This window comes from Megalobrama amblycephala, linkage group LG9 (genome assembly GCF_018812025.1).
Source record: "Megalobrama amblycephala isolate DHTTF-2021 linkage group LG9, ASM1881202v1, whole genome shotgun sequence".
NCBI classification, from domain to species: Eukaryota; Metazoa; Chordata; class Actinopteri; order Cypriniformes; family Xenocyprididae; genus Megalobrama; species Megalobrama amblycephala.
The window spans coordinates 4,652,754-4,679,014 of NC_063052.1; the positions used below are offsets into that span (position 1 = coordinate 4,652,754).

At 36.9% G+C, this 26,261-nt stretch overlaps 1 long non-coding RNA gene across 1 annotated transcript; it reads left to right on the forward strand.

Moving 5' to 3' along the window:
* The first annotated feature begins 224 nt into the window (after positions 1 to 224).
* Positions 225 to 23,090, forward strand: LOC125274793. Its single transcript, XR_007186322.1, has 2 exons — positions 225 to 1,274; positions 22,502 to 23,090. It is a non-coding gene; the product is annotated as an uncharacterized LOC125274793 (long non-coding RNA).
* The last annotated feature ends 3,171 nt before the right edge of the window (positions 23,091 to 26,261 follow it).

Genomic DNA, 26,261 nt, shown 5'->3' on the forward strand with positions numbered 1-26,261 from the left:
GAAAAACAGCAATAATGTGAAATATTATTACAATTTAAAATAATGGTATTCTATTATATTCTTTAAGACAGGTCAATTGCAGTCAATTGTAAAAAAAGAAGCAGGTTTAAGTGGACTAATGATTGGAAAAGTCCAGCATACATCACCAGAGAGAAATCTGTTTCACCAGAAGATCAAGTTATGACATTTTGATTAAAAATTACAAGCTTTTTTATTGTCAAAAGATGAGACATATATGATTGGATGAATTATTCACAATAAGATCAATAAGATGCATTTAGAAAATAGATAGGGTGAACTTCCATTTCATGCTGACTTTAAGCTCAGAAAGGAGAATATTTTTTAAAAATTCAAATATCAAAGCATCTCTCTCTCTCAGGTCATTAACTGTGATCAGATTATTTGAGACGTGATCAGAGAGGAGGTCGATGGTTCTAATAATATAATGAGCAAGTGCACTATTCAACTGATCAAGCTTTGCTGACTTACACACCATTACATCATCTGTTTTCATCATTTGCTTGAACCAGCCAGGATGACAAGGAGTCAAGGTGAGATGGGCAATACTGAGAAAATCGTCAGCAAACAAAAGAAAGACTCAACTGAGCTTTGAGCTTGCAAAAACAAATGCTTGAGATCTTTCATCCCTTTTAGTTCTGCTGTGCCGAGGAGCACAACCCAACCCTGGAGGACTGTTTCTCTCCACGTTCACTCGAAATAGCTGCTCCACACCCTGGGTTGCCCATCAGTCTTTAGAAATGTGACCCCAATACCAAGGACCATGGAGACTCGACATAGTCTTGGCAGCCAAAAGTGCCCAGATGTCCCTACGATATTGGGCATGCGTCCAAGCCGTCTGAGTGGCCCGAAATACTTCATGCCACCAGATAGAAAAGGGGGCTGAAAGAAAACAACTCCAAAATGGCAGCCGAAGCAAAGCAGGGAGAGTATAAGGGGAAGTGAACAGCTTGCAGCCAGAAGGTCAGCCACCCAGAGTTCAGAGAATAGAGAGTGGCTCGGAAAGGTGTACAGACGATGACAGTGACTGGCTTTGACAGTCGGACATGGGAGAGAGGTCCAAAAGCAAGTGACAGAGGAGAGTTCCTGTGCGAGTGAAGTCAAGAGCCGGAGACGCTGCACATATGGTGAAGGGTGTCATAGTTCCTGTCTGTAGCTCTCGGAGGAGGCCATATGCCCCCACAGCAGGTCTGGACACCAATGGACTGCCATTATCTGCATAATTTAACAAGAAAAGCCCAGGACCAGAGAACATGGTAAATGAGGCATGTGTTCCTGGACAAATGAAAATGCATGATTGAGAGGGCAATAATGTCCCTGGCGCGACACGGCAGAAACTTCTGCAATGTTGGAAATGTCTTTATGTTCTGCACATCGAAACAAGCTGAAAGGTCCTGTGGAGTGACAAATGTCATTTTAAAAGGTATAAGTTACAGTCTCTAAATTATTATAAGCTCATAAAACTGCATTTATAATAATTATAATAAAACTTCAAAAATCTGTCAACAAAATGCTGACTTAAAACACTATTAAGCTATTTTAACACACTGTTTACAAGAGTTAATACTCTCTTATGCTAACAACATTCACACAAATAAGTAAACTTTCTGCTTATTAACTCAAAAAAATGCTCTATTATGTGAAATGTGTCACTGCATAACTGAATAAATGTGCTTGGAAGCAGTTCCAAACTAACATTAATTAATACTAGGTAAACCTCTCTTAAAAAGAAATGCCTTCTTCCTGTTGGGATCCTGATTAGCAGCATTTTGAGCATCCTCAAGAGATCCCAATAATTGGTAACCACTTTTTTTAACACTTCCCAGGTACTATGTAAAATCATGACCAATAATTTTGACAGCAGTGGTTAATTAGATAAAATAATAAATAATTAAATAGTATTTCTATCCACATTGTTAATTTTGATATGTGTCTGTACTTCAATCAGTGTTCACAATCAGGATGGTCACACCACAGGATTTACACATTTCAATATATACAGTGCCCTCCACAATTATTGGCACCCTTAGTAATTATGAGCAAAAGCAGCTGTGAAAATAAATCTGCATTGTTTATCCTTTTGATCTTTCATTCAAAAAAATCACAAAATTATAACCTTTCATTTAAGGAAAATAATTGAAAGTGGGGGGAAACTTACATTATGAAATAAATGTTTTTTGAAGCTTCAATGAAGCTTCATTTTGTGCTCAGTAAACCATTTTTGTGTTGGATTTGATGTTTGTTTTGGATCAGTGTCCTGATGGAAGATCCAACCACAGCCCATTATTGGATTTCTAGCAGAAGCGGTTAGGTTTTTATTTTTTATTTTTTATCTGTTGGTATTTGATAGAATCCATGATACCATGTATCTGAACAAGATGTCCAGGACCTCCAGCAGAAAAACAGGCCCACAACATTAAAGATCCAGCAGTATATTTAACCGTGGGCATGGGGTACTTTTTTTCCATGTGTGTACCAAACCCATCTGGTGGGTTTGCTGCCAAAAAGCTCTTTTTTTAGTTTCATCTGACCATAGAAGCCGGTCCCGTTTGAAGTTCCAGTCTTGTCTGACAACTGAATATGCTGGAGATTGTTTCTGGATGAGAGCAGAGGATTTTTCTTGAAACCCTCCCGAACATCTTGTGGGGATGTAGGTGTTGTTTGATAATTTTTTTTAGGCTTTCTGAGACTCAAGAATCAACTAATCTCTGCAATTCTCCAGCTGTGAACCTTGGAGAGTCTTTGTCCACTCAAACATTCCTCCTCACTTCACATTAGGACGATTTAGACACATGTCCTCTTCCAGGCAGATTTGTAACATGTTTAGTTGATTGGAACTTCTTAATTATTTCCCTGATAGTGGAAATGGGGATTTTCAATGTTTTAGGTATTTTCTTACAGCCACTTTCTATTTTATGAAGCTCAACAATCTTTTGCTGCTCATTAGAACTATATTCTTTGGTTTTATTCATTGTAATGAATGATTATGGGAATTTGGCCTTTGTGTTTCCTCATGTTTATATTCCTGTGGAACAGGAAGTCATGGCTGGACAATTTCATGCTCCTAGTCACCCTGGTGTCCTAAAACAAATGTAAATATGAATGGGAATATACTTCAGAGATATTTTATTCATAATAATTTCTAGGGGTGCCAATAATTGTGGCCAACATGTATTGGAGGAAAACATTTATTTCATAATGTGAGTTTCCCCCCACTTTCAACTGTTTTCCTTCAATCTTGTGCATGAGGTAATCGGCGCTGCTAACACGAGCTCTTGAAATTTTGCCCTCTTCGTAGGAGCAGCAGCTCATTTGCATTTAAAGGGACACACTAAAATGGAGCGTTTTTGCTCACCCTCAAAAAGTGACAAATTTAACATGGTATAAAAAAAATGATCTGTGGGGTTTTTTGAGATAAAACTTCACATACACACTCTGGGGACATCGAAGACTTACTTTACATCTTGTAAAAGTGGCATATGACCCCTTTAAAGCTGCAGTCCATACGTTTTGCCTCTTTGTCGCCATCTCTGTTTGAAACCTGCAATTGCAGTTATTTGCGGAATTATAATTTTTACCTGGGTTGTGGATCGGCATGGCTCCTCAGCGCAGATGATTCTAATGTTTGCTGTTAGTCACCACATATATGATACTGTACTTCAGAATCACTGATTCTACGTCTTGGAAGTATGACCAAAATAAGAATTTTTCACCAGAAAATGCCATGTGAACAAGTAACAAATCTGCCACTTTTGTTAAAAAAGCATAAATCACACTGCCAATGGTGAATAAATCTAATGATTTAGATCACGTCAAACCGTGCAAATGATTATTATTGTTATACTTTGTTCTCAAACTGTTAATGTTAACAACATCAGCATTGCATAGTGTGTGTTAGTTTTACATGTACGTAGATTTCAATTTCTGAAGCCACTCCGCAGTCCGAAGTCTTTTGCTTTAGACTACAGGTGAATCTCCAGTTCCCTTTCAGTCGGTCACGTTCGACGTACGTCTCCGTTCCCTCCTTCAGGGAACGAGGGTTACATACGTAACCGAGACGTTCTCACTGATGATTGTCATTTGGACCTTTCTGGATTACAATCCGCCATCAAAATGATAGAGTTAATTATTGCAGCTGCTGTGAGAAAAGGCTATAAATGATCCGCCATACTCACATGTGATTTAGCCTAGCTGGGACTCGTTCTTTCTGTTTACATTTGTGATGTAATGATGCAAAGACGAATGGCTGCATGTTCGAATTTCCCGTGGAAACCCACCAGTACTGATTTTATTCTAAAACATTATTACAAGCTTACCGTTGTGAATCAGGCTAAGGTAAGGAGATAGTTTTGAACACTGGCTGGTAATGTACTTGCTCAAAAATTGATTTTGGATCATTTTTAACCAAAAAAAAAAAAAAAAAGTTACGGACTGCAGCTTTAAAACAGATTGAGATTTTTTAGGCTCAAATGTTCGAACAATGAAAACCTGGACTATAAAAAAATTGACTATAGCCTATAGTAAGGTTAAAATTACATGTCAACCCCACCCTTATATCATTGAACTTTGATATCATGGTAACTGATTAGTATATTCATATATTGTGGTATTACCACCAAAAAAGTAATACTACAGTAATTTAGGAAGATCTGCAAAATCATCTAACATGGTGGCAGGAAATTTGAATCTGAAACCTTTCTTACAACTGTTTCTGTATTGTACTCTAGTCTAAATAAAAGCAGAATGATTGCTTTAATGAAGCTGAATGTTTCTCTTTCTTTAAAACAACATTAGTCTATTAAACACTTAGTTGCATCTGGAAGCCTGCACAAACAACTCTGCTTATGTAACTTGTGTTGATGTTTTCAACTAGATGCTTAAGAAATTAAACATAAATCTGAGAAAAGCATCAAAGAGAACTTGCAGCTACAAAGAAAACAAGAGCTGACAGAGTGTTTTGCAGTCATCTTTGCCATTTACTCCTAAATCGTCAGCATTTGTCTACCTGGTACATTTCACAAATGCACTGCACTTTAGCATCCAATGTCTTTGTCTAAAGCATCAGAGGCACAATTCCTATTTTTGCGTTGTAAGAACTATAAATATTAAAATGGTGGTTGGTTCACCTTCTTTACTGAATCCAGAAATAGGAGAAAAATAGGAGGAGAAATTACTAAAACCATATTTCCCTCTTTAATTCCAAAGAAATATCCATTTATCAGTAACTAAAGGTCAACATGTAGTCTAAAACTACAGTTTTTTGTTCTTCTTTTTGGATGTTTTTGTCTATTTTTGTTTACATTTATTCAATAATTATATTGAAAAAAATTTAAAAATACATAAATGAAGTTTAAGCTACATTTAGATAAATGAAATAGACCATAGGAAATTAATCGAAACTAAAAGATCTTGTATAATATTTAGTACAATGATCATCAAGCACTCTTTTCACAAACCATTTGTTGGAAAAAACTTAATTTTCAAAGACTTTCACAGCCTATTTTGTGCCGTATTTATAGAAAGTCACACCTCCATCATCCCCTTTCATTAATTGTTTTCCATCACACTTACTTTCTCTGTTCAACCTCAAACGTCCCAGCTCGTCCTCTCTCTCTCTCTCTCTCTCTCTCTCTCTCTCTCTCTTCCTCCGCACATCCAAATCATGGCACAAGATCTGACAAAAAGAGAAAAGCAGCACCCTCATCATTAAGTTTATCAAAACGCAGAGAGCTGCTGCTGTACTTGCTCTCTGGTGGGTTGATTCTCTGTGCAAAAGTTCCTCTCCCACAACTCACTCAAGCAAAGGAAGGAATTAAAATGGTGGGGGAAAAATATTCCCCACTCTGTGCTGGAGACTGCCTTTTTCTGGTGTATGTGAAAACACAAATTGCACACTCTCACTCCTTCTAGTGTAAATATACACGCTCATTAAGAGAAGAGGGGGAACATTAAAAAGTTATGTGGCGATGGGGGAACAGAGAAGACACATCGACCCTCAAACTAATGAAAGTGAATGAGGAAAAAAAACTCGATACACAATTTACGGCTTTGCAAAACTATATGAAGTCTTCTGGGGGTTCATATGAAAGAGATTGAGACCTCAGATGAAGTTTTATGAGCTTGCTGGAATAGCTCTTATACAAACAAGAGAAATATGCTGAAGACCATCTTGAGTTGTCAGACGGAAATTTTTTCATTCCGTCCAAACGCCTGTCTAACCGGGAAAGTACCTCAATCCAGCTCCCAAAGGGCCTCTCAAATGTGCATGACACCAAATACCAAATGTAAACCCCCCCCCCCAATATTTCAAATTCTTGCACTGCTCTGCTGCACACTAAATGTTGTTAGGAAGACAAAAAGGTTTATAAGTTACGTTTTTATTCTGGAGACTGGTCTGCCTCAGCAGTCTAACAGCTCTCGTCAATGTCAAAATGATTGAGATGACCAATCAAATCAAAGTAGGCGGGGTTTACTGTTCACCGAAGCAGAGCGTGAATTCCAACGAGAACCGTAAGTTTATTGATGAAAGTGAGTGAGGTAAGATGAAAATGGCGAAACATTTAATACATGCTTTACAACAGAAATGTTAAAAGACTGACAGTAACATCCAGTGATGCAAACTACTAAACTTTTTTCTCAAATTTGGCCTTTTTTTTTTTTTTCTCAAATATGGCCAAACATTCAGATTTAAATTCCAGTTCAACTTCCTGTGGGTTTGGTTAGTTCAATTCAAATTCACAATGCATTGCCAATTTTTCTTGAACCCTGAAATATATACACAATTAATTATGATTGGATTAACTAATCAGCATATGATGTTATTAATTCAATCAAAATTAATCCACGGTCAGTCCTGTTTTAATACAAAGCCCTGACTGAACCAAACACAACAGAACAGCTGTTGAACTGACCTTGACTGAGATCAGACCAATAACATATTTTCACTTCCAACAAGAGAGACAGCATTTCGGGACCTGAGGACACGTTTAAATTGCTCCGGGTGTCATTATTTTCAAGAACAAAGGAAGAGAAAACAAGTCTCATTCGTCTTTCCCTTCCTCCAAAATATAGTCTCTCTCACTCTCGGTCTTTTTCACCCAGTGACCCTCAGTGGTTCAGTCAACCCTGAGCTGTAGCAAAGGGCAAGCTCAGAGGAGGGGTGCACATTAAAAATTCATAGCCCGCCTGCATATATCTGTCACATATTAATGTGCGCAAAACACACAACGCCTGCAAGGGGATTGAGGCTCTGTCCCCACAGGTGGGACTTACTGACAAATCAATGGAGTTGCTTGTCCATATCTTAGCCAGGGTACACAGAGGAGAAGTAAAGATAGGAAAAGAGAAAGAGACAGAGATAATCAGTAAAGAACAAATCTGAGTAAGCATATTCCTGCAGTTGAGGTTTAGTTTTCACACAGCGGCAAAAAGACCGTTTGGCCCGGGGCCAAACCCAGGAGACCCAGCCAGAAACGCTCACTCTCCTTTCTGCCCGTGCGCTGATGGTCTCTGGGAGATGTGATTTGGATAGTTTCACAGATCACACCCACATTGATTTTTGAAGACTGGATTGAGAGACTACAACCTCTAAGGGTGAATTTAATATCCTTCATCATCTCTCCACCCAAAAAAGAAAATCCACCCAACGGGGCCACTCCAAACCACGTCTAAAATTAAACAAACTGTGCTGCTCCACAGAAATTAAAACCTTATCACATTGAAATGTTTACAGAAATAAAGGATGACTCAAGAGATGGAGCTTTCCTTTTCTGCATGGGAGTGCAAGAAATTTGATAAAGCCCAAACTCCCGCCAATTGGAAACTGATGGAAAATGGCTCACAACTGGTCATTATATGCATGTATGCAGAGATTGAATACATTTTTGATAAATGCAGCCTTTGGTGAGCACAAGAGACTCTTATCAAAGTTTTCAAAGATAGTGTACTTAAAGGGATAGTTCACCCAAAAATTTGCTGTTAATTTACTCACCCTCAGGCTTGATGTAGGTGACTTTTTTTCTTCTTCAGTAGAACAGTAAAGAGCTGAAACCGTGGTCCTTGGTGATTCATAGGGGTGTGACGAGATCTCGTGGCACGAGATCTAATATGTGACGAGATTTCTCTCGTAGTCTCGTGATGTTGTTGCCATGACAGAGTGTTAGGATGATTAGGAAAGAATATGCCACCGATTCGTTTACATTACGCCTCCACTGTCGTTTCGCTTTGTATTTAAATAAAAAAACATTTAATTCAGTTGGATAACGGTTGCCACCGCTCCATATTTACAGAGTTACGCGCGGCCGCTAAAAGTGAAAGTAAACGCGAGCGCGCATTCAAACGCGATTTCAATACCCCGCATTTTGAAAGCGGCTCCCTGATGCATGCAAATATCTCTCAATATGAAAGATATTTTAGGCTGGGCAGCGTAGTTGTAACCATCTCTTAGCTCTGTATCAAAGAAAAATGTGGACTTATTTGCACTTTGGTTGCACTTATTGTAAAGTGTTACCATAAAAAATGAATAACAGTTTTCTCTTAATCTTATTAAGCACAAACAGTAAGGTTTCATTTGTTAACATTAGTTAATGCACTGTGAACTATCATGAACTAACAATGAATGACTATTTTTATTAACTAACATAAACAAAGATTAATAAATACTGTAGCAAAGATATTGCTCATTGTTAGTTGATGTTGGTTAATACATTAATGTTAATAAATGAGATGATTAGTTAAAACATTTCAAATACACCTGCAGAATATTTTTTCTAGTCATGTATTTCGCCATTGAGGATTTCTTAAAAATAGTGTGTAAAAATCTTGTCTCGTCTCATCTCGTGAACTCAATCTCGAGTCTCGTGAGATACCTGTCTCGTCATACCCCTAGTGATTCATATAATGGAAGTCAATAGGTGTCGTCACTTTGAGATTCAAAAAAACATATGCAAACAAAAAAAATGGTAACACTTTATAATAACTGCACACTATGAAGCATTAGTTAAGCATTAGTAAATAGTCAATTCATCAGTTATAAAGCATTAATAGACATTAATAAGCAGTTTATAAATACAGCTATAAATGCTTTGTTCTTGATTTATAAGCATATCTATAATGTGTTTAACAATTGTATTTTCATACTTTATTAATGATCAATTTATCATTTATAAATTATGTATTACATTATTTACAAACCAGTTATTTAGGAGTTGTCAGTTGTTCATAAGATCATTTAGGAAGTGTAAGAAAATGATTAACAAACTATTTAAATGTACATTTATACATCTTATTATTTAGACATATAGTAATAGTTACTCAGTGTGTTAATAAATGCTTTATTAACACATATTCCTGTCATTCATAATTAATTCAGGTAGTTCTAAAACATTTAGTACTTGTCAGTTAACTATTTTTGTGAGAAAGTTACTGGAGAGCGCAGCCGCGCTCGTCTCTCACAAGGAACGTCACGGCAGTGATTGACAAGCCAGAGGGCCAATCGTTTACGCGATGATCGCGTAAACGATTGGCTGATGTTTTAAGGCCCTACCTCGTGCACAGATGATGTATATTAATATTATTACTTTCAGTGCACCTAATAAATAGTCTTTTATCAGTTAGTAAAGACAGTTTCAAGTAATATTGCAAAATGTACAAAACAAAACATCCTCTTTAGCACCTTTAACAGAAATGTATTTTTATATCAGATTGCAAAGGCTTAGTTTCATTATACTGAAGTTATGTTTTCTGGAGGTGTACAGGAATTTTTATAATGTCTGTGACATTGCAGAGGTTTATTTTTAATTTTAATATCAAGTTACCCATCGTAAAGTTTCATTTTTTGCTTGAAATAAATATTTCTATGTTCCGTATCCTTTAAATCTCCTTTATAAAAGCTTTACGAGGCTAAATAGTCCTCACTTTAGATGAGCTCACAACAACTATAATGCTATTAATTATCTGTTAACTATTAATTATTTTAACTATAATTAAAAACTATAATGTTTTATAACTACCTGACTTAATCATGAATTACAATAAGAACGTGTTAATAAACCATTAATAAACCACGTGTTAATAACTATTACTATATGTCTAAATAATAAGATGCATAAATGTACATTTAAATAGTTTATTTATCATTTACTTACACTTTCTAAATGATCTTAACCACTGACAACTCTTAAATAACTGGAATGCAAATAATGTAATGCATAATTTATAAATGATAAATTGATCCTTAATAAAGTATGAAAACACAATTATTAAACACATTAAAGATATGCTTATAAATCAAGAACAAAGCATTTATAGCTGTATTTATAAACTGATTAATAATGTCTATTAATGTTTTATAAATGATTAATTGACTATTTGCTAATGCTTAACTAATGCTTCATAGGGTGCAGTTATTATAAAGTGTTACCAACAAAATTAATACCCGGCGATACAATGAGGTCTCAAGAAGTGAAATGATTGGTCTGTGCAAGAAACTGAACATTATTTACAACATTATTACCTGTAATCCACAGCCTCGATAAACGGTCCTGAACGAGTTCACGACAGTCTGCAGCACAAGCTTCCTGTCGCATAATAAATTATTATATGCATTGCTTACGTGATATATTTAGTGGCCACCTGTATAGACTGTAGATTGCGATTAGCCTGGATTTTAGTCACAGTCCATCCCTACAAGATTGATCACGATTAGGCACAGTGACCACAGTTGGTTGCATGACTTCATCACAAAGGGTGTGTTAAATTGTCATTGACTGGCGAGTCCTAAGGGGTGACCTGAACGATAAATTCAGGTCTTCTCATTTAGTTTCCTCTCACTGGCCTACTCAATGGAAACCAGACCACGGGCTGTTAGTGTCACAAACAGTCACCCGTTCCAGCAGAAGACGGGGAGCTCAAGGGGTGATATTATGAGGGTAAGAGTGAGTCATGTGGCACAAGTAAAGAGTGTGTTCAATGTGAGGTAGCAGCTCGACTGGAGCTGTAGCAGTGAGGACGTCGAGATGTAAAAGAGCACAGAGGCCGATGCAAGCATGTGTGTATTTGAGTTAATATGGCCAGTGGGGATGATGAAACAGCTCAGACGTGTATTGTGCTTATGTGTGAGTGAGGATGGGCTCACTCGACTGCATAATTGAGTGGGATCTCAGCCAACCCCTCAGTGCAGCCGTTCCCTTTTAGCTCCACTTCACTTTCTGCACTTCTTTGATATATAAAACTGTGACTTCTGCTCGCATGGAAAGCCCGAGTGGAGATGGCTGACACTATGCCATTAAGTGTTCACAAGTTCTCCCTTTTGGTGTCAAAGGAATAGCTCGTCCTCATGTTGGTCCAAATCTGTATGAATTATTCCAAGTTACTCAACTGGAGAAATACTACACAATGTCCAAGCTGCTCTTTTCTATGAAAGCAAACAGAGACCAGAGGCGGTCAAGCTCCAAAAAAACATCGTAAGAATGGAAACATAATCATAAAACATAAATCTCATGTAGCTCACAATAACAGTGATAACCGGTGTCTCAGAGAGGCTCAGCTTGCAGTAAATACTACTTCACACCAATTCATCTGCATCTGATTGCATCTGATTAGTTTGGGTTGCTTATAACGTGCGTATGGGAATGCAACATGTGCCACCCATTTTGGTAATGAAAAACATTTATAAATCTGTTGCCAACAAAGTTAAAGGGTTAGTTCACCGCCATGTCTTTCCAAACCCGTAAGACCTCTGTTCATCTTCGGAATACAGTTTAAGATATTTTAGATTTAGTCCGAGAGCTTTCTGTCCCTCCATTGAAAATGTATGTACGGTATACTGTCCATGTCCAGAAAGGTAATAAAAACATCATCAAAGCAGTCCATGTGACATCAGTGGGTTAGTTAGAAGTTTTTGAAGCATCAAAAATACATTTTGGTCCAAAAATAACAAAAACTACGACTTTATTCAGCATTGTATTCTCTTCCGGGTCTGTTGTATATCCGCTTTCACTCCACAGTGACGCTGCTTCTTCTTCTTCTACGGCGGTTGGCATCCAGCTTATTGGTGCATTACTGCCCCCTTCTGCTCCGGACAGGATGGATGCCAACCGCCGTAAAACAGGAAAGAAGAAGAAGAACCAGCGTCACTGTGGAGTGAAAGTGGATATACAACAGACCCGGAAGAGAAGACAATGCTAAATAAAGTTGTAGTTTTTGTTATTTTTGGACCAAAATGTATTTTCGATGCTTCTAACTAACCCACTGATGTCACATGGACTACTTTGATGATGTTTTTATTACTTTTCTGGACATGGACAGTCTACCGTACATACATTTTCAATGGAGGGACAGTAAGCTAAGGGACAGTAAAGTATTGTAAGTCTAAATTTGAATACATTGAATATCAGCAAAATTATCATGATATATCTTTGCTGGCAATATAAAATTAGGGAATATCGTGTATGTTGCAATAATGTTAAAAGTTTCACTTATAAAGACAGTAAGCCAGTTTCACTCCCCTTTTCATCTTATGACTATGAGAGCTTTTAAAGGGGTCATGACATGAAGAATCATAATCTTTTGACATATAAGGTCTTTGTACCATTACAACATCCTGGAAGTTTTAGTTGTAGCTTAACATTTCCTTTTATAAACAAAGCATTTTTGTATTCCAGCTCTAAAAATAGTTAATTTGGATATTGTGGGATCTGTGACATCACATGAACAAATATATTTGCAAATGACTGCCAGAGCAAGACATCAATGGCCATGTACACACTGTAAGTTTCAGGAGTGACAACTGCATTTAAGGAGTAAATCCCCTAAATTATCATTACATGTGTGTACGGAACACGACTCACTCTCGAAACTCCGATGATAAGTAATATTACAGTGACAAAACATTCGTTATTTTCAGCAATTTAAATAAACCAAAGTCCCTTTAAGAGACTTTATTCTATAGTCTTTGACTAAATGGTCGACGGAGGTGTTGTGTTGTGTTTATGCTTGTACAGCCTGTATTACACAGAGCGGGCTCTTTCTGTGTTGCCATGGTCACTCATTTTTATGCATTTTGGGCTTGTTGTTTAAGCTCGGCTCATAAAACGAATGGGTTTATGGAGTTTTTCAAGTGAGCAAACATGAGTTGCGATATTTTCTTATTTTCATCATAAAGCATTTGGATTTATTTTGGTTTATTATAGGCTTCTTGTTCGCAGATTTTTCTAGCAAGATCTGGCAACACAAATGAGTCAAGGCTTGTGCTTTCCCTGTGATTCACCACACATACAAGAGAGACACAACTAGTTCAGTTCGGTTCCGTACACTCTGCATAGAATTTCTGTAAATGCGGTTGTCACTGGGGGCAGTCGTGGCCTAATGGATAGAGAGTCGGACTTGTAACCCAAAGGTCATGGGTTCGAGTCTCAGGTCCGGCAGGGATTGTCAGTGAGGGGAGTGAATGTCCAGCGCTCTCCCCATCCTCAATACCACGACTGAGGTGAGAGCCTGAGGCACCGTACCCCCAACTGCTCCCCGGGCGCCGCAGCAATGGCTGCCCACTGCTCCGGGTGTGTGTTCATGAGCTGTGTCCCAATTCAGGGGCTGCGCACTTCGAAGTGCATGAAAGGGGTGGGGTTTTGGAGTGAAGGGTTGCCAGGTCTGCGCAACAAAACCATCCAAAAGTAGTGTAATCACAGCACAAGTGTAAAAGTATGCCAATCCCAGACGTGGCAACAATGAGCCGAGCGTCGTTACATGGCTAGCGGCTGTGTGACAGACAGAGACAGTTGATGTTTGTGTTGCATTTTAAAGTTTTATGACTTTCTATTGGGTTTTGACACGTTCACTGCCGACGACGATGGGACACTGGACCAAAATATGTATGGTTAAGCTGTGTAATGTTACTTTTATATCGTTAGCAAGTTAACCTTGTTTTTATTTTATGTTAAATGAAATGTTAACTGTGTCAGTTGTTTTAACTAAAAGAAATTGCACTGACATTTGAAAATATACCTGCTGAGCATGACTATTTGTAACAGGCAAGAATTTTAAAGCTATGATGACCAAGAAATTTGAATGGACCATAGATCTGTTTTGTATGTTCAAATATTTCAGATTTTTATATATTTATATAATGCGCTCCACCAGCATCTCCCTTCTCAGTCGAATGAAAGTGTACACAAATATGTTTTGTTGTTTTATATACTGATAATTTAAAATGTTATGCTATTTTTCTGATGTTAAATCTAAGTTCTGTTGTATATAGTTGTAAAAGGTACTTTAATGTAGCTTTAGAACAATGTATTTAATGTAAAAACATTTAATTTACATGATGAAAAAAATATATAGGCCTACGTATAATTTTACATGTAAAATTACAAGTTGCATAAAAGAAATAAACAATGAACAGAACAATTCTCTTTTATTTACACGTGAACATATGTATTAAAAAAAAAAAAAATGTTTAACAGAATTACTCCGGCTCATTTACAAATAAATTACATTACAAATATATGTATACAACTTATGCATTTGCTAACTTAAATAAAAAAAAACTGTAGAGAAATGACAAAATGACATTTAAATAATATTATATCAACCCATTTTAATGGACTGGATTCGGTTCTTGAGAAAACGGGGAAAAAAGCTGCCTTTGAAGTGCGATTCACCGCGGCGCGAGGAGGGCTGACGTAATTCGAGAGCGACTTCAAGTGCACGCTCTCCGTTTCCCAGTGGAGTGGAGCATCGATCTTCGCGGTCTACAATATCCCACAGTTCATTGCGCGCCAGTGACGACAGGAGTTCAGGTGTGAATTCAAATAAATGTAGCAATGCCCCGATTTCACCAATCAAACTGTAATATCCGTGATGTCCAAATCGTCAGTTTTTCATAAATGCAATATTTGTCTCTGAGATGGAGTGCAGTTGAATAAAATCCTAAAGTTCTGTACTTTAAATTTAGACTTAAATACAGAGTAAATGTATAAATATGAATGAATATATTTTCCAAATTAACATTTAATTTAACATAAAATAAAAACAAGGTTAACTTGCTAACGATATAAAACTAACATTACATAGTTTAACCATACATATTTTGGTCCAGTGTCCCATCGTCGTCGGCAGTGAAGCATGTCAAAACCCAATAGAAAGTAATAAAACTTTAAAATGCACACACAAATGTCAACTGTCAGCTGTCTGTCACACAGTCGCTAGCCATGTAACGACGCTCGGCTCATTGTTGCCAAGTCTGGGATTGGCATACTTTTACACTTGTGCTGTGATTACACTAATTTTGGGATGGTTTTGTTGCGCAGACCTGGCAACCCTCCACTCCAAAACCCCACCCCTTTCATGCACTCCGAAGTGTGTAGACCCTGAATTGGGACACAGCTATGGTGTGTGTGTGTGTTCACTGCTGTGTGTGTGCACTTGGATGGGTTAAATGCAGAGCACAAATTCCGAGAATGGGTCACCATACTTGGCCACTTCACTTTTTCAGGAGTTAATTCGGTTGTAGAATGCGGTTCTCACTCCCATATTTTACTGAACTGTGTGTGTACAGAACACTTGCTCACTTATTAAGCACTAAAAGGTAAACTGACAACCGAATTTAGCTGCAGTGTGTATGTGGCCATTAACTCCCGAAAAATACAGGTAGTGACAACCGCATTTACAGAAATTTTATGCAGTGTGTATGAAGCCGAACTGAACAACTAGTTGTTAATGACGTTTTTTAACGTGCATCTGAGATGTGTCTCTTTTGAAAACACTTTTAAACCACAAATGCTCGTCTTGCACTAGCTCTGTGGTCCATACGCATGAGGTGGGAGGGCAGGTAGCGTAGGTGGAAGTACCGATCGAGTGTCTACAAAGCGAACGTGCAAAGATTAAGCTAAATGGCCCATACAAAAAAAGATAAAACAATGATTTCGGATAATTTTGAAGTTGAAGAAAATTTTTCTCCCTACCACGGTACTTCAACCGACGTCACGCGTGACCTTTCGGCGTAATGCGTGGCGCATCGCAGAGCAGTGCAAGACAAGCATTTGTGGTTAAAAAGTATATTATTTTATTTATTTATTTTTTAAATGACCAATCGTTTCGCTAGTCAAGACACTTATTCCTCGCCTGGGATCATGTAGAGCCCTTTGAAGCTGCACTGAAACTGCAATTTGGACCTTCCACCCAGTGAAGTCCACTATATGGAGAAGAATCCTGGAATGTTTTCCTCAAAAACCTTTTTTTTCGACTGAAGAACGAAAGACATGAACATCTTAGATGACATGGGGGTGAATAAATTATCAGGAAATTTTCATTCAGAAGTGAACTAATCCTTTAATGTAGAGAAACCTTGACAAGTTTGGATGAGTAAGGGCAAAATATTAGCGATATTAGATTTCTTATAAATGCATTTTGATTTGAACGAAACATATGATTTGTATTTAAAAAAGTAAGTATAAAGCTCCACCCCTAAACCTAACCCTTGTGAATTTGGGGGTGATCATGGGAGCATCAAGAATCGTGAGATTTCACTACTGGTGTTTTGTTATTGTGACACCCCTAGTTCCACATTTAACCACAATTACAGCACTCGACAAAGTACACATATGCAAGTACCTGTACACAAAACACTTTCACAAGTCCTGTGATCTTATAATCAATCACTGCTGTGGTGGAGGGACCAGTCTCGAGCTGTCGACCGACATGGTCTGCCTTCAGGGAGGGTGTGAAGCGAAACTGGTGTGACATAGTGATTGATGCTCCCAATCTGTCTTCATCACGCACAGTTCGACATGACTGTCACTCTGCGGTGGTCTCGCTCCCATTAGCTCTGGATGCTGTGATGTGGACAGGGAGATAGGATAGATGAGGAAAAAGACAAAAGGAGTGATGCAGAGAGGATAGTTAATGTGTCACTGTAACAAGAAGTTGGGGCAGAACATAGCAAAAGAACTGTTTAAATAGTCAGTAGCCTATAGTGTGTGTTACAGCCTAGCAAAACCATCTTTGCTACAGGCTACTGTTAGTTAGAAGCAGGTGGTATTTATAATTTAGTAGGAGAAGCATTGTTATTCCAAAGAGCATTTTATTGGACAAAACAAAGGTGACCACGCCCCTGCAGACAAGATGAGTCATCGGTACTTTGGTTTGTTTTCCTGGAAGAAAAATTTTTTAAAGCGATAGTATTTCTTTTGTGGAATACATATATTTAACATTTTGATGCTTTTTCCATGTTTTTTCCAGCACATACTGCAAAAGTTTGGGGTATGTAAGATTTTTTAAATGCTCATCAAGGCTGTTTATTTAATCAAAAATTATTACTGTTTAAAATAACTGTATTCTATTTGAATATATTTTAAAATGCAATTCATTCCCGTGATGACAAAGCTGAAGTTTACATTATTCCAGTCTTCAGTGTCACATGATCCTTCAGAAATCATTCTAATATACTGATTTTGCTGCTCAAGAAACATTTCTTATTATTATCAATGTTTAAAACATTTATGTATTTTAATCGCTTTATATTTAAATAATGTATTACCGTCACATCATGAGGTTTCTGCTCTCTTAATGGGACTGCTAAATGCTTGATCTGCAAGGAGAAAACTGCAGTTCTCAAGGAACACAATCTCAGGCATCGTTAGTCCAGTAAATATGCAGAGTATGCAGGTTTGTGGGTAAGATGAGCCACTAAACTCAGAAATATTCTTTATCCCATAATATCTGTATATAGTTAAAATTCCTGTTAAAAAAAAACAGTTTAAATGGCCCCCCGGTGGTGAACACCATCTGACTAGAGTAATTTGAGTTTTAAACTCCTTAATATAAATGGCTTCAAAGTCAATCGTTATGGACTAAAAGCCACAAAACTTTGATTCTGAATTCAGGATGCTTTAAACTTCTGACTAGCAGTAAAATATAGAGGCCACGAGTAAGAAGCTTGTTTTATCTCTCCCAAAATCCCCTTCGCCCTGTCAGACATCTATTCACAATGTTTCTTGCGTTTTGAAAATGCCGCTAAACTGGCTGACAGAAGACTGGTGAATTACCAGAAAAACAGCAGTAGTTCTGAAGGCTGGCTCGACAACACAGTCTAAGCCGCTCCGCCAGAGACTTTAGCTACGTGTCCCCCTGAAGAGAGAATTAGTCATACTGTCTACCTCTCTCGAATATTACAGTCTTGTTTTCCAAGAAAAGAAAGCTTCAAACGCATACCTTTCCTCTGTCAGAGAAGAATCAGCAACTAAACAACAAACAACAACAGCAGCAACTTGAAAAGGTCAGTGCTCACATAAAAATAAAGACCTTGTCCCTCGCTCCTATCGCTCTGATTTCCCATCATGCATTACACAAAACACATCACTAAAGGTTAGGCTGAGTGCCAATACATTTCCTTGAATGAGCAGAGACAAAGGTTGGAATGAGTCCTCCCACGTGCAGGTTCTTAATGTATGCAGCAGCATATAATGAACGCTTATCTGAATCCAGCAGTCAAGCTGCAGTCATTTCGCTTACGGCAAGACAAACCAGTAGTTGAACTGCCTTGCATTCAACTGAACTAATGATCAATAAGCATCTGCTTATAGTTTCTGCTTCTTTGAAGTTGTTTGTATCTTCTGTGGAAGTGAGACGGCTAGGGGTCGTAGGTCATGGGATTATCTTCCTGACCTCTCAGTATTTTATCATAGCTTCCCCAGAAATGGCATAATGAAATGCAAAGCATTGAACTTGTTTTAAGCTTTTGAAAAGTAGAAATTCACTTTTTACCATAAAAATCACACAGATTCACAGGTCTGTGTATTGGTCAATAACACTATTTTTTCTATAAATGTATTAATTAAATATGTGCAATTCATACATAAGATGACTTGAATACACCTCTTCTATGATGAGCATATTTTTAATTTCTCATAAGAAAATTTTCTAACACAATTGCTTTACTGACTATTAATATTTAAAAATGTTTGTCCAACAAATCAATGTCCAGCCAACAGACAAAATAAATAAAAAAGAAATAAAATATTTAAAATAATATAATAAAATAAAACAAATGATATCACAGTCCAGATCCCTGTTTTATTATTGTATGTCAAGGTCAATAAGTCTAAGATAATTTGACTTTTATAACATGACTCCCAAAATAAACTTAATGATATTACTGAATCAACAATTCATGATATTTATAAAAACGTATAAAAATGTATAAAATTATATGTAAAGATAAAAGAAAAAAAAAAATGATTATGATGTGTACACCCTTGCTATTTTAGTATCATTTTTTTTATTTTTATATTTTCTGTTTTTATTTTTAATTAAAGTAATTTTGTTGTGTGTTTTGTTATTTTTATTATAATTTGTTAAATATGTTTTTATAGGTCTTATTCATTTTATTTATTATTTTTAGATTATTAAGTTTAAGTTATTTTAGCAATTTAAGTTAAACTAAATGAAAATGAGAAATATTACCTTGGCAACGAATGTTAACGAATGGTTCAATTAACATTTTTTTTTTTTTTAGTTTTAGTTAATGATAATAGGTGTAAGGAAAATGTTATTACTTTTTATTTGATGGTTACACCACATGACATTAGAGTCATTAAAGCTGTAGTAAGCGAATTCTGTTGAAAGTGGATTGGATCGCTGGATTAAAGCGCTGTTGAAAGTGGATTGGACCGACCACCAAAACACACTTGTAGCCAATCAGCAGTAGGGGGTGTATACACTCATTAAGGGGGAGGTGCAGTATGTTGCAGTAGCGCGTTCATGAATTTGCGGGCGGAGCTATCAAGATAGGGTGTGATCCGTTTGGGTAGGGGCGTTTGTTTTGGTGATTTCAAATATCAACAGCGTTTCTCAGAAATTGCTTACTGCACCTTTAAATGTTATATAACTTTGTGATTTTTTTTTTTTTTACATTTTTCAAAACGTATGAAAAAAGCATACAAAGATTAGCCTCCAAAAGATTTTTTAAACTAGATTTTTTCATTTCCTTTTTCGTTGACACTGTGTCATTGACCCATACTGTATTTCATAGCTTTTGAACAGTGGCTCATTCAATCATATTTCAGATCATATTTCAGATTCTGAACTGTGTATTAAGCACATTTGAAGGTTTTCTTTTTTAATGTGCTATTGCATTATGTCTACTCGAGTAGCACAGGCATATGTTAAACAGCAAAAAGGAAGTTTCACTGTATTGTAATCAATCTTCAGAGATGATATTAAAAAAAAGCACGTTTGTTGATCTGTCATCATAAATCTGTGTTTCGTTCAAAGCTCAAGCATCTCTAAAAATAGATCAAATATGATTAAGACTAAACAGATGCTACTTTCTACAAAACACCCCCTTAAATTCACCCCTCCACACTGCAAAATGTTATCTGGCGAGCAATCTTAGCTATATATTAAGCATGACAATACGTTACATGCAACACGTTTTCAGTGTCTATTGCTATGAGAAACTAGCAGATGGCAAAAACCTTATTTCTGAGAAGAATGCGTCAAACTTTTGCATATGACAGCATGACCAATTTAGTATGCGGTGATGTAACCCCTCCGGTTCTATCCGCACCGCTCCGAGCGGGATTCAAACTGGCTTTTTTTAAGCATGGAAGACAGGCACGCTAACAAGGACACTAAAGACCGCAGCCAACGTCTGTCGCTAATGCACCTCTTGAGGCCAGGGGAGTGAGGTTTACTCACACAGCTCTTACTAGCTGGCCTCCATTACACTCACTCCCCCCTCAAACCTCACTCCCATCCCGGCCACTGCTTCTTACGGGATTTGAACCGGTGTCTCCGGCATGGGAGGCAGGCCCGCTAACAAGGACGCTAAAGACTCGTGCATTCACTTCGGCACTCATGTTCAATAGTACTGTCACATAGATCCAAGGATTTTGTATAGATAATGTTCCTCCATGAGAACAGCAACCCTTATGCACAAATCTCCTTTCTATTCTATTTTATGTATTAGCATTGTTGAATTCTAGATTCTAACTTCTGACTTTTTGGCCAACAATAGTTTATTCAATATTAACCCTATAAAGCCTACTGTGTTACATTTGATACATGAACATGTGTCTTTTTGCTGTGAAATCTTTATTAACTTTTATAAAGTAAACACATGAGTAACTTTTATATTGTTATTAATATTTTAAGATGAACACCTACTTAAAGGTGCCCTTGATTCAAAAATTGAATTTACCTCGGCATAGTTGAATAACAAGAGTTCAGTACATGGAAATGACATACAGTGAGTCTCAAACTCCATTGTTTCCTCCTTCTTATATAAATCTCATTTGTTTAAAAGACCACCGAGGACCAGGCGAATCTCAACATAACACCGACTGTTACGTAACAGTCGGGGTGTACGCCCCCAATATTTGCATATGCCAGCTCATGTTCAATGCATTACACAAGGGCAGCCAGTATTAACGTCTGGATCTGTGCACAGCTGAATCATCAGACTAGGTAATCAAGCAAGGACAACAGCGAAAAATGGCAGATGGAGCAATTATAACTGACATGATCATTGATATCATGATATTTTTAGTGATGTTTGTAAATTGTCTTTCTAAATGTTTCGTTAGCATGTTGCTAATGTACTGTTAAATGTGGTTAAAGTTACCATCGTTTCTTACTGTATTCAGGGAGACAAGACTGTCGTTATTTTCATTTTTTTAAACACTTGCAGTCTGTATAGTGCATAAACACAACTTCATTCTTTATAAATCTCTCCAACAGTGTGTAATGTTAGCTTTAGCCATGGAGCACTATCAAACTCATTCAGAATCAAATGTAAACATCCAAATAAATACTATACTTACGCGATTAGACATGTTGCATGACGAACACTTTGTAAAGATCCATTTTGAGGGTTATATTAGCTGTGTGAACTTTGTTTATGGTGTTTAAGGCAAGCATGAGCTCTTGGGGCGTGGAGCATGAGATTTAAAGGGGCCGCGTACCCTGAATCGGCGCATTTATAATGATAGGCAGTATTTTGAGCTGAAACTTCACAGACACATTCAGGGGACACTTAAGACTTATATTACATCTTTTGAAAACATGTTCTTCAGCACCTTTAAAAATAAAGCAACTAAGGTTTATTTTATTATCAAACATAATTTGTTTAAAAACTGTGTTCAAATGTAAGTATCAAATATGACACAATGGGCCTTTGAAGAAAGTTATTATTGTCATGTCATTGACCCCTGTTCTATTCTATTCTATTCTATTCTATTCTATTCTATTCTATTCTATTCTATTCTATTCTATTCTATTCTATTCTATTCTATTCCCTTAACTTTCCAATCCATATTTACGTGCACATACAAACATCAAAGTTGACAACTGAGGGGGTTTTAATTCCTACCCTTCACGTTGCATTTCCCCAGTGCTGCGACACAACCGAGCGTGCTAAACTTGAAATTGCATCCTCACTCGGGTGAGGTCAGAGGTCACCACCTCACCGATTTTCTTTGCATTTCAGGAGCGAGATGAAGGAGACTTGTAGCAGAGTCGCCAGGATTCTCATCGGCCTGTTTCTCTCCCATTAACCCAAGAGACCCTGGACAACCAACACTTTAACCTCCTGGTATTTTTGCTTTCTTTTGACATGGAACTTCTTCAGTGACAGTGCATCATCTATGATGTGATGATTCACGACCGCCCACCTCTGCGTTAACACCTCACGATCATTGCTGCATGTAAATGCACACATTTAGTAAATGTCTCCCCTACAATTAAAAGAGACGAGAGGAGGATATATTCAACATGTTGAATACTGTACCTGTCAAGACTCTGAAATTATTACAATCACCCCCTGAAGCAAACCGGAAAGCCTGTCAGATGGAGCTGTCTCCCTCTCTGCATACATAGCCACAGCTAATGAGCAAATGAGCCGTACAGACAAAAACCTGTTCTGTGCAGACAGTTGAGGAGACCATCATCATAGTCAACCTGAAATGCACTCCAAACTTTAGTTGAACAAAATTGGATGTGCCCTCAAACTGTTTTGTAGCTTGTGTTGATTTCAGCCACTCTGCTATATGCAAGTAATAAATCTCTGTCATCTGAAACGGTGTCGTTTGTTTTTGGTTCCTGCACAGGGTCATGACTTCACCTGCTTGAAGTTTAAAGTAATGAATTGAGAAGCAAAATAAATTTTAAAAAAAATGTGTAGGGGAGACAGGGGAATGTAGTAACACATCTTGTTTCAACTTTGTAGCTGTTATTTTTTTCCACTTTGGAATCTTTATTAGATTCCCATATTCCTGTGCTGCAAATTAGTTTAGAAATCAACTGCCCTCAATGATGTTAAGTACAAACAGTGCTGTAGGACACAACACTAATATGCTTTTAATTCTGTAAATTGATTTAAACAGTAAATCAAATGTACCGTTTAGAATAACTATTATGCCGTCTATTTAACATATGGTACACATTTTAATTCAGACAAAACTGGTAACAAATAGAGTCTAAACTAAACTAAACTAAACAAATTTACACAGTAAAATACTGTTTTCCTCTGAAACAGTAATATAAAAACAATGCATTCTGGGTAACATTATTAGTCATTTTAGAGAAAGTTACCTATAGAGCTCCGGAGTTTGACGTCGCGCAATCTAAACTCCACCATTTTGGCAGGCCATCAGGAGAGCGCTAGAGCGGCTGTAGCATTGGTATCGATAGTGGTCAAACAATAATTTAAAACCAGACTGTTTAGACCTTACAAACCTTACTATTTCAACATGGTGGACAGCTGCTGTGTGCCAGGATGCCAGAAGCGACGGGGGAAAGCAAAGGGGAAATCATTTTATCGTATTCCTAAGGATCCCGATAGACGACTGAAATGGTTCACTGCAATAAAACTTGCTAACCAACACAACAAAACAACAGATTTGTTTTTTTTTTGTCTTTTATATCAGTATTCCTATAAGTGTTGTATAAGGGTTTTAATAGTAACCCTAAAATGATATGAAAGAGTTTAAAATGTGTTAAAAAACTGGGCTGATGGGCTATATAAGAATTTTCAGTATAACATAACTTTACACTTATATTCCACCGGTCACAATTGTGGCCTAACATAAAACACAACATTTCCATAAAAATATGTAAAGAAACACAACACGCATACAGATTGAACATGTAACAAGTATGCACATGACATCAACGTTTTCACAAATTTGCATTTTTGTAGTTTACATGGAGAAAATAACAGTATAGTTTTCAAAAACTTGCACTTTGAAACCCGTTTGCCTTTTAGGCCCCCAAAATGCTGTTTTAGTGTAAATGAATAGCCAAAACGCATAAAAAAGCTTTTCGTTTTTAACTGAAAATGGTGTGTAAACAGCCCCTAAAAATGAAACTAAAATGATTAAAAACATTTTTGTGAATTTAAATAAAATTAAAAAATATTACTTGCCTTAGCAACTAACTGATATAAGCTTAATTTGAAGTAATACAACTACTAAAAATAAAAGATAAAGCTAAATAAATAAAAATAAAGCTAAATAGAATCATTTAGGAGGAAAAACAAACAAAACAACAAAATTACTCAAACAAAAATTTAAAAGAAAACAGAAAATATAAAAATAAAGGCCGATTGAAAATATGAATAAATATTGTACCAGTATATAAATAGTACTAAAATAACATTGCTGTTGATTCAGATTTAAAGGTGCTAAAGAGGATGTTTTGTTTTATACATTTTTGCAATATTACTTGAAACTGTCTTTACTAACTGATAAAAGACTATTTATTAGGTGCACTGAAAGTAATAATATTAATATACATCATCTGCGTACGAGGTAGGGCCTTAAAAACATCAGCCAATCGTTTACGCGATCATCGCGTAAACGATTGGCCCTCTGGCTTGTCAATCACTGCCGTGACGTTCCTTTTGAGAGACGAGCGCGACTGCGCTCTCCAGTAACTTTCCACACTCCACAGGCGCCGCATGCAATGTTTTTGTCAGGAGACAGGAGTAACAACTGCAGATTATGAGTTACCTGCGGTGAGTCCGACATAATGAATCCAAAAAACACGACACAGCGAATGCCGGTGATAAACACTCGTGTTCCAATTGTTCTTACGCATGCGCTCATTTCAAAAACTCAGTAACAGTCTTTGGATTCTCAGTCGACGAAAAAATCCTCTCTATCACCTTTAACATCCATTATTACCATGACTGCAAATTTATAAAGACTTACAAAAACAAGCACATCAGAACGGTGGTTATGTATGATAGAGATTTCATCCAGTAGCTCATTTGTAAATGGTTAAAATGACAGTGTTGACAACTCTCTCCAGACTCACAGAACACAGAGCCATTTAATAATATTGTTGCATAAACAAAACATTTTAAAATCTCATGTGTAATTAGCAGCATTAGTAAATATAACATGACAAAATACATTTTGTGATATTAAACATTGTGGTGCATAAAATTTATTGTACAACAGAGGCACTAAAGGATCAAATACGAGAAATAAAGAGTGAAAAGGTTGGGCATCCATGCATAGATATTGGGAAATTATTCTCTTTTATTTGAAGTACTGTTGAGAGATAGGACCGTGTTGAGGACAGCCTGATGTCTTTCATTAAAATGCTAAACAGGTGCCAAAGGTGGAGTAGGAAGACAACGTGTTTGATCAATGCGCGCTTGCCGTTTCAATCCAACTGGAATGGGACTTTATAAAGAACAAGATCTGGCTAAATCTACAGAATGTGATATGTTGCACAGAATCATAAAAAGTGACATTTGGAGGCAAATTTACAACATAGCCACTATTTCAGCATTGTTGGTTTCATATGGTTTATAGGCTACTATTTTCAACAAGAGTGGTGTGACCATCAAGAAAAGTAATAACGTATTTTCCTTAGACAGACATGTGGCTGTACACATTTCAATACTTTTCAAAAATGTTTTTAAAATATATTTTTCAAGGTAAAAATTTTAACAATTATCATGAATTATTCATTCTTAAATATTATTAAGTTTTTGGAAAGTTGCACCACATGACATTTTACAACTTGAACTAACCTTGTCATGTCATAAAATATATATATCTCCACATCCTCCACAACCTAACACTCAGAACCGACTCGCACGATGGGAAAACGCGGCATGCAAATTGCGTTCAATACAGATTTTTTTGCGCTGTTACCTGATTTGCATAATTCCTTTAGTGAATCAGTTACAACAACGCAGACAGAGTATGCAAATTAGCAGTGCTATCAGTGGCCGC